This window comes from Labrus mixtus, chromosome 18, assembly GCF_963584025.1.
Source record: "Labrus mixtus chromosome 18, fLabMix1.1, whole genome shotgun sequence".
Lineage (NCBI taxonomy): Eukaryota > Metazoa > Chordata > Actinopteri > Labriformes > Labridae > Labrus > Labrus mixtus.
Window position 1 is genome coordinate 3,063,369 of NC_083629.1, and position 18,232 is coordinate 3,081,600.

Consider the following 18,232-nt stretch of genomic DNA (forward strand, 5'->3'; position numbering starts at 1 on the left):
CTGCTCTATCAGCAATCACGGTGGCTAGATTGCTTGCAAATTGAAATATTAATGGCGGTTTCTGTAATGCATGTAAATGGCTAAATGAAATTATTCTGATAATCATAATCAGTGTATTGTCTCTCTCTGGAGAGGCTAATATACACCCTCTATCCCACACGTATAAAGTGCCTGCTACATTTTTTTTTGGGGGGGGGGGTCTGTTAGCAGCCGCTATACATCACTAGATTGCACAGCTGTCCTCTGCCGCACCAGTAAATTGATGCTAATGCAATTAGCTCTGTTGCCTTCATCTCAACTCCATTCCAAATCTACTGGGAACAAGAGGAGGTGTGTGTGTGTGTATATATATATATCTGAGAGTGTGTGTGGGCGGGGAGGAGATCTAGAGGAAAAAAAAGAAAGAACAGACCTCCGGATCTAATTAGGGAAAAGGAGTTAGCGGGAAATGGGTTCGGAACACAGTCAAATGGCCCATATTTCAGAAGCGTGCTGTCGATTTTCAAAGGCATGAATATTGCAATAGTGAGATCTGTTCTGGCTGCAGTAATCAAAGTAGTGTGCAGTCTTGGATATGTGTAAATACTGTCAGGTGAATATATGGTCACCACCTCACCAAGAATATTACAAGTAGGATATGTTTTTTTTTTTTTTTTTTTGCAATTTAGCAACTTTCAAACCTTGCAGCACACCATAGTTATTCTCAAGACCAGTTTGTGTCTAGTTAATGGAAGTACAAAGGCATGTTAGGGCCACGTTAAGGGGAATTCTTTTTCACAAGAATTTACAAGAATAATCTCGTAAATTTATGAGAAATAAACCAAACTGACTTGGAGGAAGTTGTCTCTTTTGTGGCAGAGGAAAAGGCTTTTTGGGTTCTCCTTTCAACATGTTCGAGCAGGCCGATAGCTGCTCTTTTGATAGGCTACAACCTTCCAGATGAATCATTTTAACCATAGCCTAATATAAAATAATTTATGAATTTCACACCGTAAAATAATGAGTTTATTCTCGTAAACGACATTTATCTTGAAAAAAAAAAAATTGTCCCTAATGCTCCGTCGTATGAAAGCTCATACATGTTATAATGATAATATTAATAATACCTATTTGTACAGCGCTGTTAAAAATAAGTTACAAAGCACTTGAAGCACAATTAAAAACTCAATTAGCAACAGTTGATAACACAGTAATAAAACAACACAACCATGACATCAATAAAAAGAAAGTCTAAAGGAGTGAGTTTTTAAAAGTGACTTAAAAGAAGAAAGTGTGTTGTGTTTGAAAACTGTTGATTATCATGGCTGTCTTGTAGAAGAAAACAAATCTATTCTACATGATGCTGCTGACACAGACGACCACTGACTGTTCAGTGGACTGAGAGAGACTGAAACTGAAAGTAACTGAACTGAAAGTTTGCAGAACACAAAAAGTGAAAGTGAGAAATCTATCTCTGAAACAGGCGTCAAGAGGACAGTTTGAATGTAATGAGACATTTGTGTTTCCCTCTGAGACCATGGGCTAGAGGTTAGCTCTACTGTTCAGCCAAAGGCCAGATTTTACGAGCACAAATTTGCCGGCAGTCTGATGCACCATCCGCTATCGAGTGGAAGTGAAATTTTATGATAATGTGATCGACCACTGTGTGATAAAAAAAAAAGATGAGGAATGTATTTGTGGCTCCCATTTTCTCTGTTGTACATTTCAGTCAGTGCTGCAGCTATTTGCTACCCCGCTGGTTCCACAGCCGTCCAATGATGCTTCATGATATGATCTGAAGTTAGCTTAATTCAATTAAATGCACCATTATAGGCCAGCATTGCTCAACCAGGAAAGCACTCATAAATTAAACAGCCTAATTCATCTCCTCTTTTCCACGCACAAAAATTTAATTTATTCAAAACATTCATGATAGTGGCAGCCAGAGCCACTGAAGAGTAAAGAAATGGCAGCTCAGTCATCCAAAGTATTAAGCATCCTGGCTGCTTGTGATGGAATTTTTTTAAACACTTAGTAATTAAATTTCCAACACCAAACACATCGGTTATGTTTTCAAGCTCACGCTAAGGGTGTCCTCCTTATCGGTGTGCCACGTTCTCTTCATTTGCCTCCTGTTCAGCTATAAAAATATATATTAATCCTTCTCACAAACACATCCACACCCTTGAAAAAAAACCAAACACCTCCAACCGTATCTCAGAGAAATCTATTTGAAACATGCGTTAAATCAAAAATAGAAAAACACCTGTCATCCTCGCAGTCTCCCTCCCTCTCCTTCAGAAAAGTGGGGCATCTGTTGAGGTGATGTCTTTATAGCGGAGCTGCGTGTCTGATTAAAACCGATGGCACTCTGACAGACGCTCCCAGTGTCCTGAGCAAGTTTTTAATTAGTTTACGATAAGAGACCTTTTCCTGTGCTCCCCTCTGGTTATTGAGCTAGATCACATCAGCAGCAGCAATAAAAATAAAAAAAGGAGGCAAGTGCATTTGGGAGGATGCCTTGGAGAAGAAGAGTTTTTAAAGTGTTAAGAGGAAAAAAATAAATAAAGCCCAGCTGTAGGCGGTGATAAGTCTATTATGTTGCTGCTGTGAGCGGTGGACAGTCACGGGCGGCTTCATCGCCCCGTCCTCACCTGCTGTCAAGAGACACTAATCCTGACAACAGATGCACTAGTTTACTCTGTGCCATTCAAATGTAATATTAGCATTACCTAACAGGTCGGATAAGCCCATGACACATTGTTACATGTTTCCATGTGGGTTATGATGGGCCACATAAGCCGCGTCATCCCCATGGTGTGTTGATCTGTCGACATGCAGGGTTTTGTTTTTCTAATACACAGCATTGTCGCTCCTGACAAGTGCAATATATATGTGTGCATGCATGCAGGTGCGTTTATCCCTTTCTGTGTCCGTTTGATAACAGTAATCCACAATAACACAAAGGCTGCAGCTCCAAAGTATCAACCCTAAGATTATTCCACACCTGAAAGACACTTATCAGGTTATTGTGAGCATTCATCCCCGGTGTAAAAAAAAGATATATTCAATGTGAGATTGTAATTGGCTTGTTTCATTTCGACCAAAAAAGACTATAACCTCTTCTTAACTTTGTATTCCATAGATACCTTTGGTGGATTTTTGAAACATTTGTTTCATCCATCTTTCCATCCATTCAGTACCTATAAAACTGAACCTTTCAGGGGTTGCATCAGACTTAAGTTATGACAAAAGACAAAATAAGCATTCTCACTTTTAGTGGGCAACTAGGGATGTTCCTATTGTATTTTTTATTTAACCTTTATTTAACCAGGAAAAAGTCTCATTGAGATTAAAAATCTCTTTTACAAGAGCGTCCTGGCCAAGACAGGCAGCAGCACAATTACAGGGTTTCAGACATAAAACACATAAATACAGGAATCACAAAAAGAACCATTGATCTGAATCTGTCATAAGTCATCAGCAACAAAGCGATCAAAAAGGACAATATGAGTTAGCTAAAACATCTACAGTCAGATGTTTCTGCCTCCAGATCATTAAGACGACCTTTAAAAACATTCAAGGAAACCAGCTCCCGAAGATTTAAAGTATCTTGCAACTGATTCCAAGAAGAGGGAGCAGCGTACTTGAACGCCCTTTTTCCTAATTCAGTACAGGCTCTAGGGATGGTTAGAAGGTGTAAATCCTGCGAGCGAAGATGGTAACTTCCATTACTTTTTTGAAGTATGTAGCTCTGGAGGTAGGATGGAAGCAGACCTAGCAACTCATTTCACTGTAGATTAAACACAAAATATAATTCAGACTAGTCGACTAGTCTAAAATATGGCACAATTCTAAACATGGGATCACAGCGTCTGAGGATAAACAATGTCAAATCAGTTAGCAGGGTGCGTCAGCAGTGCTAACCTCCAGCCTCTGGTCCTCCTTGCCAGTTATTGTCCACATGTCTGTGCTGGTTACGCACCGCTTTGTTTAAGTGGTTATATTCCAGTTTAACTGGTTATATTCCAGTTTAACTGAACACAATTTAATACAACTTAATCTCCAGTTTCTAGATCAAAATGTTACCAAGCTGCTCCATACTTCATGATGTCATCAGTCCACTGTGCTGGTTTACATCCAGGTAGTAGAGCCTTATGTCAGTTTGGCAGTAACCATTAGCTGGAACTAAAGTCCTGGCTAGTTGCAAGAGGTTGTGTTACATCTTACTCACAATGTTTGTACAGTCACTGTGGGTCTGAATTGTTACAAATATTAATAATTAGTTTAACCTACTCATGTTAAATATAGATGGTAAATGTAGCATTTTCTATGTATAATGTTAGCATTTACCCTCCATTCATCGAAGCATATGCACATATCACACACAGGAATGGCATCGACAGACCACTCAAGGCTCCTACCTGATTATCAGGAGCAGTTTGGGGTTCAGTATCCTGCCCATGAATGCTGACATGTTGAGAGGAGCAGCAGCTGGGAATCTAGCTACTAAACCCCGTGAGTGGTGGTCAACCTGCTCTACATTATGAATCTGCAATCTGAGATGGGACACTTTGTCAGAATAACCAATTAAATTAGAGTTGAGGCTTTCTGAGTATACTCATTACAGGAGTGCAAAGATGATTACTCCAATAATTATAAAAGAGACACTCTTGACTGACTGTAATAGCTCACAACAGGTGGGTGAGGACTGAACTGATGGACAGACAAAAGGGGGAGCTTTTTAGCGTTGGCATTTCCACACTCAGCAAATCCTGCCTGAGAGCACAAAGTAGAGCCTATAAAGTCAACTCAGCAGGTGCAGGCAATGTCTGCGTGATGCTAACAGACTTTCATTGGCTTGCTAGTGCTACAGTGGTGCATATAAATGGCTTTAGCTCATCTCTGAGTGTAGTATAAACTCTAAGAGTGAATTTTATGCCACAGTAATGAGCATATGCTTGAGTTTGTCTTTCAGCTATATTGTAAATTACTGCCAAAAAATTATTCTCTGTGTACTCTCCTGTGTGTGAGGCCAACTGTGGGAGGAACAGGACTAATCGACTTACTCTGATGTTTAGTGGCCTCTGCTTGATTTGCATTCGTTTATGTAAAAATGCTGAAATATCTCTGCGACCTGTGCAAAGAAATCAGGGACCTGGTCATGCAGAGAATACTCTCACTTACTTTAGAATATTTCCTCAAGCTTAGAATGAATCATTAGCAGATTCAGAAAATACAGTTTATTATGCATGTGGTGCCCAAATGAGAGAGTGTGTGTATCATGTTTGGAATTAGTACTTAAGTGTCATGCACATCTGATTGCTGATTCCCAAAGGCGCCTGTTCAGTTAATTAAGAGAATATATGGAAATTGGCTTTTGGCAGGCACACAGCGCTCTGAAGCCTGGAACAGTCGGTCTCCTTGTGTCACAGGTAAGGAGATGCATTGGAAGGATTACCAATCAGACACCCATGGGGGAGAGGTATGGTGTTCACAGCCGCCCTGCCAATAGCGATAAATAGTCTCACTCTGCCAGGAAGTCACAGTTGTCTCCTGTTACAGAAACAAATGGCTCCAACAAATGAACCCCCCATGCAACACTTATCCCCCAATTCCATATCCTTATGTCAACCCCAAAGTTAGCTGCTCTACGCTTTAACTGTTACTCACATGTCATATATTTCCCTACAACTACGTTTAAGAGGTTTGTCCATCCTGATGCATAATATCATAACACTGTAATGCAGTATACTGTTTGACATGCTAGCCTGATAGGCCGAGTGAACCCTGCCCAATATCAGGCCAATTTTGATTTTGGGACTTCATCCCAAAATCAGTGCATTGTGCATCCTAAACAATACAGTCGGACAGTTTGTGTTTGACAATCCACCACAACATTTTTATGATGGTAAAGTGCACGCCCGGCCTTAGCTTTTCCCAAATAAAGAATTTACACTCTATCATGTATTCACAATCAATTCAATTAAGCGTAAACTATATTTGCCTCAGAATGTTGTCTATTTCATTTCAGGCTGAATGGAAACCCAAGAGAAGCGGAACATGGACCATGACTGAAAAAATCCAGTCTAACAAAAAAAAGGTTAGTATTTATCATCTCAAACAAAAGAAGAAACAAAGGTCTCATATTCATATACAACTTTGGTAATTAATTTATTCTTTTGTTTTCAGCAGGGTGGACAGCTGTAGTCTGGTCTGTCTAATAAAGTTGCATCCCAGTAAGCCAATGTGAAATCTGAAAATAAAACGATTGAATTCCTTGTACAGTAACTGCCTTTGTTTTACATTTCATATAATAAATACTAGTTCATTTGATTTGTTTTCATTTATTTTTTCCATTTTTTTGTATTACCCATTGTTCCTAGATGCCATTCTAATGTTTCCTAAATCCTATAAACACTGTGATTTAACATTTTTTTTTATACATGGTGTATAAATAGAGCTACCTTGCCTTGCTTGTTTACAAGAGTACAACTACTTCCTATATTACTGTGTAGAATTTACATAGAACATGGTCAATTTTCATGGGTTATTTCATAATTGATTGTACATATTTAATACTGAGTGTAGTAGTGCTGTGCAAGGAAGCCTAGTTGACATTAAAATCAACACATTACACGTAATGTATTTAGTTAACTCTTTTATACAGAAGTGTTGTGGCTTATAATAAGATTTGGCTTGTTTACCCTGATCACTGCCACATGTGTTCACATCCCATCACCCCTTCTTTGTCTTACTCAAACAGCGATAAAACCACAGAGGAGGAGCTGACTGCCCATTCTCTTTAATGTTATTTCCCCTGGTTTCCTTGTCCTTGTAGCGTCGTCTGCAAAAGCACATGATTTTAGTCAATTTCAAACGAAATGCACGGTGTCTTTTATTGGCGTCTGGGGTGTGTGGTGATTGCAGCGTTAAATGGCTGTTAAACCAGCCATTGTACCGCTTCCGTCTGGAGATCTGCAGATAGACAGGTGCTCACAGAATACCTTGAAACATCAACAGCCACTTGCTTATCTGCCTCCTAATTAGGTAAGCAAATGCATTCAGAGTTTTCTGGGGGGCTCTATTCAGAGAGGGGAATTAGTTGTCAGGGCTGCACTCTTGAAGCCAAGGAAACAATGCATATCAATAAACTCCTGCTTGGCTTGATTATCAATCCAGATGCAATGATATGGTTGCTGTTGGACTCTCTCACTCTCAGATGCTCTGTCTTACTTACAGCCACTGACAGGGAAGTAAAGATTTCTAATGTGTGACACCTCGAGCTGGATGCTGCAGATAAACAGTGAAGGGCGGATAAAAGGCAACTGTAGCTGTAATTGCAGGAGCATCATTTGTCACGCATAATGATGGAAACTCTCTGGTATCTGGGTCACTGTTTGTTGATTGCACTGTGTGGAAATCCAGAAGATTACAGAAAAAAACTGAATTATGTATGTGATCAATGTATGTCTTGTGAGCCTAGAAATACATTTGGATCAGTATTTATGTATATGGGCCTAGTGATGCTTCACAGGAGATAACTGAATGACACAGGTCAACACATGCACTGTGTTTGTTTTGGTTATGATTTGCTTGGTACAGTATATAAGATTTTACATACACCTTTATGCACTATGCAATCTTGGGTCCTGATTGGGCATTGGCAACAAGTCCTGATTGGGCATTGGCAACAAGTTTGTCTCAGATAAATTTCAGGTCTTCAAGAGTAGCCAGTAGATATCCAGATTATGGATAATGGATATCCAGGCCAAGACTTCCTTTTTTGTACGCTAGTCAAAATAGCAACTTATGATTGGAGAATGGAGTTGGGAGACAACATCTACTACCAGATTATTTGCATTTATGTGCAGATTTCTGTTCAAATACATTATTAAAAAGCTAAATTGTTATCTATAGAAAGAGCATTGGTTCCAGGATTGCATTTTGATGAATGGGTTTTTGCTTATTTTGCTCTCAATATGGACTGTTTTCCTGCATTAAACTGAAGTTAATTCAAACCAACGCTATCACGTAACAGATAGAAGAACACTTTCTGATAACTCCTGTCCCATGCATTTCTGAAGATCACGTGGTAAGTAACTCCACAGTATGGATTGTCAGCATGTTTGTTGAAGGCGAAGTCATTCTTGCTGACCCGCTCTGCCCTGTGCTTCTTCTCTCCAGAAACAACTCCAGTTGAACCCTTCTGTTTATCTCCATCTCTAGTGCTGCCTCACCAGGGAACATGAAGTGATCACGCTCTGTGCCTCGCATATGCACCGCTGTAGAAGCTTAAGGAAGCAATCCCACCGGGGCATGAAATCCCACTGCCAAATCCTAGCACAACCACTCATCCCTTGAAGAAGAACTTTTAGTGTTTTATTTTTTTGGTCAGGGTCATCTTGAAACTCAGGGCAAAACACAACTGTTTGTTCTTAAAAAGCCATCTGGCAGATTCACTACATTGACAGCAGAACCCAGTAATATTTAATGCTACCTGGACAGCAGAAGCATCACTTGACTGGGGTTTAGATTAGATGAACAACTCAAGACGCCCAGATGTCTGTGCTATTTTACACAGTTGGTAGTTGTCATGTAAGATTCAACTCTCCAGGCGCCTCCAGGTAGAATCTGAATAATTCTGACAGATGGATGTAAAGATGGCTATCATGAAATATCTATTACTTTCCTCATGTTCCGAGGTTGGGGTTCTCAACATTAATGAAGCCCACTGGGAATATGTCAGTAGGGCAAATGTGCAATCGAATGTGGTTCAGTAATTGTTAATCTGAGCCCTGGATTGAATGAGGAAGGACAGGTACAACCTCTGATAGAAAGAGAGTGTGCTGATTCACAGTGTTTTCTGCCGATATGGGTCCATGCCTTTGCCTTAGACTGTTATAATGATATGCCAGCTTACATTCCTTTTATCAGCCTTGTCATCTATCAGAGTGGTTCTGTGTATGCGCACTTCAATGACAGAAGAATTTCATTTGAGAGTACCTGGACCGGCAAACGGAAATTTGTTCTTGTGCTTATTTCCTGTCCTCCTCAGCATGCTTCCTGCTCTGCTGTGACTACTTTTGTATCCCTGCTGTTGTAAAGAGATGTTGTGGTTTGAGAGGACAGCATCCAAGCTGCTATAACCCAAAAAATCCTCATGGAGTCAAACTTTCACAGAATTTGATGTGTGGCAAGTCTGGGGTGATAAAGTCATGAAACCAGTTCATGGTATGACTAAAGTACTAAAGGACAGCAAGCACCTTTTTGGATAACAAGACTATGACAGGAATTTGGGGAAACGTGTGGACCAGCCATTTGATTATCTGCAATAGTTTCAACATCCAGTTTAAGTTATCATGCCAAGGGTGATAGAATATGATCTAAAATGCTTTCAAACAAAGAGTTTAAATCTTACCTGACATGATTTACTGTAGATTTAATTCCCCAATGGCTAACTCTAATTAGCTAAACAATACATTTTGTTGTCTGTGAAGGGAACAAGTGTCAAGGTAAAAGTAATAAAGCATTTCATTGCATTATAGTTCATTATTTGATAAAAAGAGTCTCGCAAGTTCAAAAAGTTGTTGATTATTTGATTTTAATGTGCAATCAAAAAGAGAATTCAAGATTCACAAGTCAAGATTCAACATTTGTTTGGTTTAAATTTTGAAATCTCTTCAAAAATTATCTTTTTGATTGGCCGTTAAAAATACAAAAGTCAAGTTATTGACATTTTAATAAATGTACTAATTAGATTTATCTAATGAACAATCGAAAAAGAGAACTTAGGAATTGAATATATATATTCATTAACAATATTTTCAAACTATTTGCATGTCAACTTCTTCACAGCATTTCTGTTCCTATTAGACATTCTTATCTTTTTTCACTGTCCATTTGGCTTGATGGCTAATGACACTTGTGGTTCATTGTCTTTTACACCTCTGCTGGTTTGATGCACACTGGCTTAAAAATTCTCCCTCTAAACTCCAAACATTTTCCATTTTTGTAAGTTTTCCTGTTTAAAGAATTAAACAGCCTGAGGGGAGCCATGTACTCTCTGAGTGCTCTCCAGTCATATTGTTGAGTTTTAAAGCTGTGCTTGATGCACAAACAAGACACCCCAGATTTTTTTAAAGGCACTCCCCTTCCTCTGATTATCAAAGCTTTAGAACTTAATGGCTCTGTGAGGTTCGCCTGTGTCGTAAAGGCAGCTGTAACCTGAAGACAACTTGCTTATGTAGAGGACAGCATCTTTATGATCATATTTTCAAAGCGCGGCGTGTTATGCATCGCTTCTTAAATCTTTCCGCCAATATGCTCCTTGTCATAAAGAGGTGCGCCTCCTCACTCCCATATCATAAAAAAACATGGAGACTTTACTTTTATATACTGAAAGCAGACACTTATTGGGTTGGGGCAGAGAATAGGTGATAACACACAATGGCAGATTAGAGCTCTGGGTTTAAAGGCTCTACAGAGCAGTACATGTGGAAATGGGATAATATGACTGTGATTTTTATGTGCTGACAAATTAGCTGCTTGGTTTATGTCGTACAGTATTCAATAAACATATTCATCCATAATCATGTGATGATATTGCTTTGAATTGGCATATTTGAGATGAATAGACCACAGTGGAATTACAGATGATCGCTAACTGATCTGCTTTGAGATTTATTTTAGTCCAATTTGAGAATTCCTGAGTATCACTTTCCATGAAGCTTCAATGTTTGGTTCCAAACAGCCCAGTTATGCATCAAAAACCGCTGGGAACAAAGATATTGCTAGATAATATTTTGACTGAAACCTTCTCACAGAGGCTGCAGAAATGCACCAAAGAATGATGTGACAATCTATTTCATGATGGGAAACTTATTTGCTCAAGACACCTCATGGGAACCACTCTGATTGACCAGGCCGGGTAAGTCAAATCCAAGTGGTTTCCATAGCACATTTGAAACAAAATGAGCTGACCGAAATGCTTTACAGACACCAGGGCAGGGATTCGGAGCCAGCATATTTACGTTGAAAAGACAGCAAAAGTCTCTCCGCAGACGATTTGAAGATGTTGATAAAGCGTCTATGTTCAGAACAGATTTCACCCGGTAATCTTCTTCTGTCATAAGATTAATCACACATTAACAAACAACGTTTTCCAACATGAATTTAATATTTACTGTGGCTAAAATGATTGTGTAAGTGAAAAGTGAACACAAGTCACAGTGATCAATGAAAAAAAAAAAAAAGATGCAGGACTAGGCCTGGATTCAAAACTTACGACTGCATGCATTCAAGTCCGATGCTCTGCACCTTCATTCACAGACATGTCTAGAAAGAGCTGGTTGAAAAGAGTTCACCCTCTTTTGGACACAATTTCAACATTGAAATCTTAGCTGGTGCTCACTGGTTTAACAGACAGCAAATCATGCAAACTCCCAGACAAAGGTACAAATGTATAATTTAAAGACAAGGATATGATAGTAGTAGTAGTGGCATTTTCACCCAAATGGGGGCATGGTCCCTATCCCCGTTGGGAGTTGACATCGGATATTATTTTTTAACCCTCTTTGGAGATATTCTCTTCATTCATTTTGCTACTTTGGTAATCTTCAAGTAGCTTCCAATCACTATGCCCCTTGCTCTCAAAGTAACAAATTCTCCCATCATTTTTGTCATCTTTGGCAAACTTTTAAGGTCATGTTTATTCGGAATGAGCCGTGTTTCTCAAACTATTAAGTTATTTGGAGTCTACTCTGCTACATTCATGGCAGAGTTCAATCTATAACACCTGTAGAAGACATTTCTTTGGTTATAAAGAGAGTCTCTGAAATCAGAATCATAATCGGGTGTAAATGTAGGGAAATTTCTCTTATTAGCCACCAGATTAATTGCTTCTCTCTGCATAATAAGCTTCTTTTCTTTTTACAGTATTTACAAATGCCCCGTGCTTCAGAGCGTATGAAAGGAATGTGAGAGTGTGGGAATTCAAAGACCACAGGATGTAATCAACACAACTGGTAAAAGTATTCCCTGAAAGAAGCAAGTTGAAAACCACTAAAAATGCTAATGTATTTTTTCTTGCCCACCAAGCTTTAGTTTTAATCAATTAATTAGTAACAAATTGCTCCAAAAACCTGTTTCTGACCCTAAACATGCTTTGCATTATGCACCCGTGTAAATGTGTGCTTGTGCATTAAGGCATTGCACGTACAGAACACTCTGTACTGTGTTCCTCTATGAAACCAGCTTTAAGATATGTGTGGATCTTCCTGAGTGTGTGTGCAGTCATTAGTGTGTGTGTGTCACTGAGCATGTCCTTACTCTGTCTGAGATCAATTAGACCTGTGCGCCGGCCTGCAGAGGAAGTTTTAATTATGCCTGCAGAAGACAGCTGAGTGACACAGACGCTGTCAGCTGTGCTGAGCTGAAAGCCTCGGAGGCACGTACTGTATTTAAAGAGACTCTCTGAGCGCATGATACAGCCATTAGGCTCTGCAGTATTCAGGGAGAGAGAGAGAGAGATGGAAGTGCTGGAGCTGCAGGAGTGATTCAGAGAAGTTTGTGGTCATCTGTGGGAACATTTGGTAGATGCCAGTTAAAGATCAATCTTAACAAAAAACAAATCGTGACATGAGGATGAACAGAAAAAACAAAAGGTGTTCTGAAAGATCTGAATCAATAAATACAATAACAGCTTGCTTCATGGTGACTACACATTAGTATTGACTGCGTGCTGATTAGTGTAATAGTCCTCGTTAACTACTCATTAGCTCAGAGTCCCGCTTTCCATGTGTGAACAACACAGATTGGCAATTTTTTCTAAAAACTGATGTCCTTTGCCTTTCCATGTATCAAACCTTCTATTTAGCACAGCAAATAAGTGTTTGCACAGCTCTTCATTATAATTGCGCTATTTGAAAAATTAACAATTAACAATGGTTTGGGATCATTAAAAACTGAAAATGGCTGAAAGATTGAGAGACATTTGTATTCTGCAGGCCTTTATGGTCTGAAGTGTAATATCTGTGAAATGATGAGTGCAGGGCATGCAGCAGTTGGTAAAGCTCTTTCTCTTTTGTGTCAGTGTTTACAGATCCTCAGCTGTCCTATTTGGAAGGAGGGTCTCCCCCGGAGAAAGGCGAAAATTAGCAAAATAAGGCTTGTCTCATTAGCGACGCTGGATACAAGGTAGACTGAGACGCTGCCAAAAATGTCTGGCAAGCTCGTCGTGCAATGATGTAAAAGTGTACACATAAAGACAAGGCATGCGTAAGTGGTCGGGAAAGTTTTTATTCTACCAGTCTGTGGAGGATGTTTGTGTCTTTTGTTTATGAGGGCCAGAGGGAATAAGGCTAGCTTAGCTTCCCAGATACGCCACCTTGTTTTTCTGTCACACACACTCACGGAGTGACTGCACACGGCCTGACTCCACAAAAGCAATCTAGGTCATCTTTCATCATCTGGTGCTCCAGCATTGGCTGAGGGATGAGCTCTGAGTTAAGTGGACACAAAGTGTGTGTGCATCAAATCAGTGTGCAGACTCTGCAGAAGTGAAGTCAAACTAGCGGGTGTTGCTAATGACAGTCCCTGGCTATGTCTTTACTTGAGATCCTCTGCTCATGTTTAGCATGTGAAAGGAAACACTGCAGTATTGGTGTTCAAGTTTTCAAATTCAATCTGCTGACAGGATTTAAGAATTGTATGAAATTTGCAATTAAACCTGTCTTTCAAAAAGGTACATCTGAGTATTTACTCAAATCTTGTGCAAGCTACACTGTAAACCTGAACAGTATTACTAACTCAAAGCCATTAAGGGTACAGAACTTAAAAGCAGTTAACAAAGTTAAATTAGTTAACAAAACAATAAACTATTGAGTTCTCTGAACGAGTGATGTGTTTTAATTTAATATGGATCAATGTGTTTGAGTTAATATCCATGTCTAAATCATATAATTTGAGTTAACAGAGGGACGCAGCGTATGACATCATCGACATCGCTACGTTCACTCACGCTTTTGAAAAACTCACAACGGCCATGCTAGAAGCGCCACAAGTTTGAAAGTTACCAGTTGAAAGGTGTGCCAGTGACTGAAGCCACTACCATTCAACTGACTGGCATCATTTCAAGTCTCGGGCTGTTCCTTGTTCTAAGTCATCTGCTGTGGTGAGTAAAAAAGTTTCTCAAACTTCTCGTGCCTGTTTACAGGTGTATAACGTTAACAGAAGCTATAACGTTAGCATGCTAATATCTTGAGCTAACTGTTGTTGAAACTGCAGCAACGTTATTTAGCTGTACTTTGACCCTACTGTGGAGGCAGGTAAGCTGCTGCGCTGAAAGTAACGTGTTTGAGATAAAATATAATGTTCTTCGTCATAATCATTTGTCAGACTGCATGACAAAGAAGAACGGAACGCAACGTTAATTAAATATTTAATTAACCATTAAATAGAGAGTTGTGTGACTAACTAAAATATGTTTGTTTAATGAGTGATCCTGGTTTGTATTTATATCGTATGTGACTGATCTTTCCCATCAGGTTGAAGTGGAGGAAGAGCACTGAGGTAAGAAGTAAGCCATTTCTAAACTTTTTATATTATTACCTGTGAACCCACAGCCTTTTGTCTGCCCCAGCAGTAGAGTGATAATCTTTAATGGTCTACTGCATTATAATATTAGGGACATGTTCCACTGTGGTGACAAAAGTTTCATATTGGTGAGGGCTGTTTGTTGAAACTGTAGTTTGCGGTGTGATGAACTGTGCTGCCTTACAAACATACATGTCTTTGTTCAACAGAACATTATAAAATAGATTCAAGTATATAGTGCAAGCAGTTTTTCACAGGGCCATTATTTTAACTAATCTTAGCTTGTTTTCATATAATTTGTGCCCATTAAGGGAGAGCTGCTGAAAGCATTTCATCATCCCCCAGTCACCTGACTCACTGCATATCAACCTTTGTATTGGTGAGTATGATTTGTTGTTAAATTAAAATAAACATAAGCATTTGATTATGATGAACTGGAATAATCTAAATTATGTCATATTGCTAATTGAATCTATTTCCCTTGGATCAAACTGAATATTAAGTAAAACTACAAATAATCTATTTTCAGTGTTACAGTTAAAAACTGTTCATCGATATACTTTTATGTTCCTGTAGGTCTGCAGTTGTTTGTTGAGTTCCATTGCATCACAAATATGAACCTTCACAACACATTCTACAACCAGCTGGACCAACACACACTGCAACAGCATACAGGCAGAAGGCCTCAGCGACATGAGAGACAGGCGCTGCAGGAGGATTTATAAGCTGTAGGTAAATTACATACATAAGAATAATCATTTTAACCTGCAGCTAAGGTTAATAATGATCATTCATTCTTAGTCATAATGAGAATTTAAAAATGAATTTCTTTTTAGGCCTAGGAACAGCATGATGTACACAAGAAGCACTCTGGCTCTTCATACCCTCCCATTGTACCTGCAAGGGGATCTTCAAGATCTTCAAGTATGTACTCAGTGCAATTATGAAAATGTCAATATCAATGACTAGTGTAAACTGTTTTTGTAAAGTAAAATGTGACTTCCTGCATTTAACAGACTTTAATAGAAGAAGAGATGGGTTTAGATTTTTCTATATTCTAAATATAAGGCTTGCATGTGTTAATTACAGTGAAAGAGTATAAGGACTGTTATTGTTCTTCCACTCCATGAGGCATACTGTATTAGGCCAGGTCCAACTGTAAGACATTCTCAATCCTTGTTGAACATAAGAAAATCTTCCCGTTGTTAGGCTGAAGCTAAAATGGTGCTTCAGCAGTCAGAGGTAAAAAAACAAGAATTAGTTGATTTTCTTTTTTTGTGGCAGGAGGAGGAAGCATGATTATCTTTGATGTGATTTGGCTAAGTCTGAGTTCTAGAGGCCTCGTAATAATAATGAACTTTAGGTCGCATTTTAAAACAGAATTAGGACTTTGAATTTTGTCCTTCCATCCTTACAGTGGCTCACATTCAGTAGGTATTATAGAGCCAGTATAGACAGAGAAAAAAGTGTGACTGCCAGTAACTGCCAACATGCATATTTACATGCGAGTGTTGTGTCAAGACAGAAACATATTTACTGATGCTTTTAATTGTGTGAGGAGCAAGAGCCTACTGTGCAGGACTTGTAATCTTGTTACTGGGATTATCTCCATCTTTTTTTCCTTTTATTTTTGCAGTGGGACAATAAGCCAAACTTTGAAGACACCCCTGTAGCTCTCCTCTATGTGGTCACTGACAGCTCCACTGGTACCATCCAGTTCAACCCTGACAGCATTTCTGATGTGATTGAAGCAGACCTTGATGTGACAGGTCTCCCCAGGTTGGATGATGCACATTTTCATAATGTTGGTTTTTATCTGAAGGTAATCATTTTATAAGGTTCCTTATCTACCTCAGCACATGATACGTGTGATTCATTATGTTAAATAATTGGATCTTTATTTGCTTTTGATTCCACAAAAGTTATTTTCTCATATTTTGTTTAAATTTATTGGTTATTTCTAATAATGTCCTTAATTTGCACCTTATAGCACAGTTTAAGGTTCTTTAAATCCTGTGTAAAATAAACACTGTCAATGTTCCATTAAAATACAGTTCCAGTTGTTTCAAGTTGTATAGATTGTTTTAAACTTGAATAAAAAAGGTGAACTGAACAAAGTGAGTTGTATTACTATTTTTTAACAATTGTTACTGAAATGAGGGTTTTCTTGTACATTTTGAGCTGATGAGAAGTTATTTTGTTTATCTTTTTCCTTCGGTGTATAAGTTTAGCACAATTTAATTTTTTGATTAGATTTCCCCCAGGCTTTGGGTTGAGCACAAATAAATGTATTGAGTAGAGTTGGTTGGATTTAATTTGAATGAGTATCATCAAATCAATTAATGCAAGTATGCATAACTTAAAAATATATTTTTTAAAAGTAATACATTTGAGTTGGGAAAACTTAAAAATTAAAAAAGAAAATAAGAAAACAATTGAGTGAACAGAAGTTATATTTTTTATTTTCAGTTCTACTCAAAATTGTTATTTCTACTACTCAAAAACTTTGAGGTAATCAGTTACGACAAACATTTTGAGTACTTTCAACTTGTTTGGGTTTACAGTGTAATTGGTTGAAGGTCAGGGGAAATTTTTGGGAAAGGTTTCCCTTTTATTAATTATAAAAAGATTTGATCTTGACTGTATGGACTGGGAACATTACACAGACACACTTGCCATTCGTTTGCTATGAAAAAGACACAAACAACAGAAGAATATGCCCAAAATAGCCACATTTCTTCATGACAGAAGTGGGAGCCTCAAGGTAAACCTGTGTATGACCCCTTTATGATGTTAACTGTTGTGAATTTCAACCACAAATGAATCAACAACTGAGTAATTAGCTTGTAGCGCATGTTTTATTCTAGGCTTTGTGTATGTTTCAGCCTTCATGTGTAGGAAAAAAGCCGACCACAATATGTCACCATGCCACAAAGACAGCACTTACGATCAAATGATGTGGAAAAAAAACTCAATTTGCATTGAATTTCAAAGTGAAAGTAAGCCTTTAAGTGTGATGGAAATCTGCCGGCATTTACATGTTTTTGATGAAATCTTCAAGACTTCAAGTTTCTTACATTTTGTTCCAATCATGGACGCTGGGGAATTCGAGAATTTATGTGGGTTAAAATAGAGCAACACATGTTAATTTTCATGTTCAGTATATTAAACAATATGGCATCTAAAAACTAAAGGTCAGAATATATACTTTGGAGGCTTAACCTACAGAATTCATGATTACACAGTCAGGGGCCTGGGAGGCCTTCATCCTGAAAGGTTAATCTGAATAAGCTTTCTGTATATTATGTAAAAGCGTCTTTTTATAACACAGACAAAAAAAGACAAAATGTCTTATTTACTCTCCATAGCAACACAAGTGGGTATACTTCAATGCATGCTACATATCCCTCCCATGTCCTTTACTGTATCTTTCCATCTGAAATAGTGATAGCTGTTCTCTCTATCTGTGTCTGTTATACTGTACTTTCCATGATTTTCCCACTTGACCTATTACATAAAATCACACTTTTATTTTCGACTGTTGCACCTGCAGTGTGGGCACAGGTGATTGGGCCTATTTGAAGCTGTGTTCAGTTTAGTCATGTTTTAAAACTATTTTTCAAATGTTACACATGTGGTAAGTTGTTATATAAAAGAA

The 18,232-nt window shown here is 38.4% G+C and overlaps 1 protein-coding gene and 1 long non-coding RNA gene across 4 annotated transcripts in view; one reads left to right on the forward strand and one right to left on the reverse strand.

The window, feature by feature from the left end:
* The window catches only part of alk (ALK receptor tyrosine kinase), a 385,940-nt gene that overhangs the window by 336,524 nt on the left and 31,184 nt on the right, over nucleotides 1–18,232 (reverse strand). The window lies entirely within an intron of this gene.
* LOC132992845 (uncharacterized) lies at nucleotides 14,884–16,608 on the forward strand. 2 transcript variants are annotated; one of them, XR_009676387.1, is made up of 4 exons: nucleotides 14,884–14,953; nucleotides 15,151–15,306; nucleotides 15,417–15,502; nucleotides 16,211–16,608. It is a non-coding gene; the product is annotated as an uncharacterized LOC132992845 (long non-coding RNA). The 2 variants fall into 2 exon arrangements; XR_009676386.1 differs by having other exon boundaries at nucleotides 15,151–15,302.